This window comes from Notothenia coriiceps, unplaced genomic scaffold (assembly GCF_000735185.1).
Source record: "Notothenia coriiceps isolate Sejong01 unplaced genomic scaffold, NC01 NC01_scaffold00028534, whole genome shotgun sequence".
NCBI classification, from domain to species: Eukaryota; Metazoa; Chordata; class Actinopteri; order Perciformes; family Nototheniidae; genus Notothenia; species Notothenia coriiceps.
This window is the reverse complement of record NW_011361235.1, coordinates 3,317-5,930: the sequence shown is the minus strand read 5'-3', so window position 1 is coordinate 5,930 and position 2,614 is coordinate 3,317. Positions and strand designations below refer to the sequence as shown.

Sequence of the window (2,614 nt, the reverse complement as noted above, 5' to 3'; positions counted from 1 at the left end):
TAGAGACACAGCAGGCCACCTGTTGTGTGCTGTGTCTGTCTCTCTCTGTTTACCTGTGTCTCTCTCTCTGTCTCTCTCCCTCTCCGTGTCAATTCTATATGCCAACTTTTCTTGTTTCTGCCGCTGCGTAGCATGTTGTAACAACGTCGAATTAGCAGAATAGGCTATTGTATTGTTAAAAGTATAAATATTGCAGAACAGTATACATTATATGATTGAATTAAGTTCAGTGATGAATTGATTTTTTATTCACTTAAATTATGTTTTTTATTTAATGCCAGTTTAATCTACAGTAGGCCTAATATATTATACATAGTATATTGCTTCTCAAGAACAAGTCCCTCAAAAGTGTACTAAAGTAGAGTACATGAGTTAAATTGTAAGCTATTTAGTTACATTACACCACATTATTACTTTTTGCATGTCATCATAATTTATGTTTAGCAGTGTGGATGTATGGTAACTGCATGAACATATATTATGAAACAATTTTTCATTAAAAAAAGCACATCATTAAAATGATAAAAAATAATGTAATGGTTCAACTTTCTACTTACATAGTCATGATGGTCAGTGGCCCCTGAAGGAAAAGCATCACATGTTATTATGGGTTGTGTGGCTCACCTCAGAGAAATTCATTAGTCATTGAGCAGATACGATGATGTGGCTAAGCCTGCTGACTCATTGTTCCTCTTCTTTGTTTCAGCCATAGACTGTCCTGTCCCTGACATCTGAATCAACATTTAGAATCCCTTCTCTTACTCTGACATATGCCTCTCTCAACCACTCGGGTTTCTTTTGTTATTGTTGAACAGGAAATATTAGGCCTCAGATGGACTGCTTAATAGAGACATCCAGCCAGTGGCTGTTCCTGCCAGCAATAGGAGCATATGGTCACGGTTCTCTAGTTGGCCAGGGTAAACTGTCCATCCTATACAGTATCTGGCTGTTGGGCAAATAATGTCGAGTGGGTATATTGCCAGTAAGACTAAACAACCATGGATCCTACACAATAACATGTTATCAATTGCATTTCGAAACATAGTCACTTACAGATTTGTCTTTGCAGCTTTTAACACATAGTTAACCTTGTACATTGTACGTGTTAGTTTGACTCCTTCCACCCACCTCCCCCTTTAAGGATGTTTGTAGCCTTTATTTAACCAGGTGAAAGCCCCTTGAGATCAAAAGATCTCTTTTTCAAGGGTGACCTGCAGGATTTACTTATGATTAGAAACATATTTTTGATATGTCAACATCAAAAACAAAATATGTTTCCCTTGAAACATATTTGGCAAGTTTCAGTTTATGAAAGAATACGTTTTAACAAACAAGGCTGAACTAAACCAAAACAGTAATATCACAAGCTGGAAAGCAAAACAGGAAGCTGAAAGAAGAAGAAATGCTCAGCAGAGCTGAAGGAGAACCAGAGTTGAGGGATAATTCTGGTTTACATCCGCTTCCACCTAACAAACAATCATTGAATACCTTATAAATATCCTCAGTGCAGCTGTAAAGCTTTTTAAAGGTCCTATCATAGGTAATCCGATGTTCAATGCCAAAAAAAAGAAGATAACAACTAAGAAGACAACATAACAACTCACCATGTGGAGAGTTTTGGAGCTCGCTGTACACTGTGTCCGTGCCTTTTTTTGGTGGGACTGTAAAAAACAACACATGCTTGAACATCAAAAGACAATCTTGAGTAGTACTGTTCTTTTTATTTATCATACGCAGATATCTAAAAGTAGACGGGATGTGCCCATTCTGTAACTGCCATCTTCAGCCCGGGGACTTTGAGCACAGCCCTAACGCAGAAGGGGCCGGTATCAGAAAGCAGCCTGGCAATTAGCTCAACCCTTCCTGTTTATAACTTCTGCATAGCTTCTGGAAATCCCAACAGTTATCTTTGCAGTTACAAACACTTGGATATGTATTAATTATGGGTAATTATGCCCCTCCCAGGAAGTGTGAGTTTTAACTGTAAAAGAATGTGGGCAAAGAAGAGCAACATGTTTTCTACAGGGAGGTTTGTAATGAAATAAGAGAGACTGTGAAGACTGGTTAAAAATAGAAGGACAAAATATTATCAAAAATAAAGTTTGGAGGGTGAGAAGCAGAAAGATGGGAGATGAAGGCTGGGTAATGGATTAAAAAACCTTTTTTTTATCACCTCTGGCAGGATCCAGTGGACGGGGATGCACCACCTCAGTGTATTCAACATCAGGCTCGTTGGACACCATGCTGCTCTCCTCGTCGTTGGCTGCACCAAAAACATGCACAAGAGTCTGTAAAACCTGTCAAACCGTCCGCATGACCTCGTTTTATTTTGATGAGGGTTTCCTTAAGGATAACAGTTCATCCTTGACCTTGAAAATAAAAGTTTGACCAAGTAAAGTTTGAGTTATTAGTCTGTTGTGTAATGGTCAGCTTTCATTAGTTAGCTAGGTCAAGAATAATATGGCTAATGTTTGCAAAATCAAGCTAGCTGATGTTATGACCAGGGCTGCACATAACTGGTGCGCAGGTGCGCATGCGCACCCACCGCCAAAAAAGGAGCACCGGATCATTTCAAAAAAGCGCATTTGCGCACCAACATTGAGAGAGACAGAGA

The 2,614-nt window shown here is 39.1% G+C and overlaps 1 long non-coding RNA gene across 1 annotated transcript; it reads right to left on the bottom strand.

Annotated features, from left to right (window-relative positions):
- Positions 1-518: 518 nt before the first annotated feature.
- On the bottom strand, positions 519-2,265 carry LOC104958268 (uncharacterized). Its single transcript, XR_799747.1, has 3 exons — positions 2,174-2,265; positions 1,605-1,661; positions 519-580 (listed from the first exon to the last, which is right to left on the bottom strand). It is a non-coding gene; the product is annotated as an uncharacterized lncRNA (long non-coding RNA).
- Between the last annotated feature and the right edge of the window lie 349 nt (positions 2,266-2,614).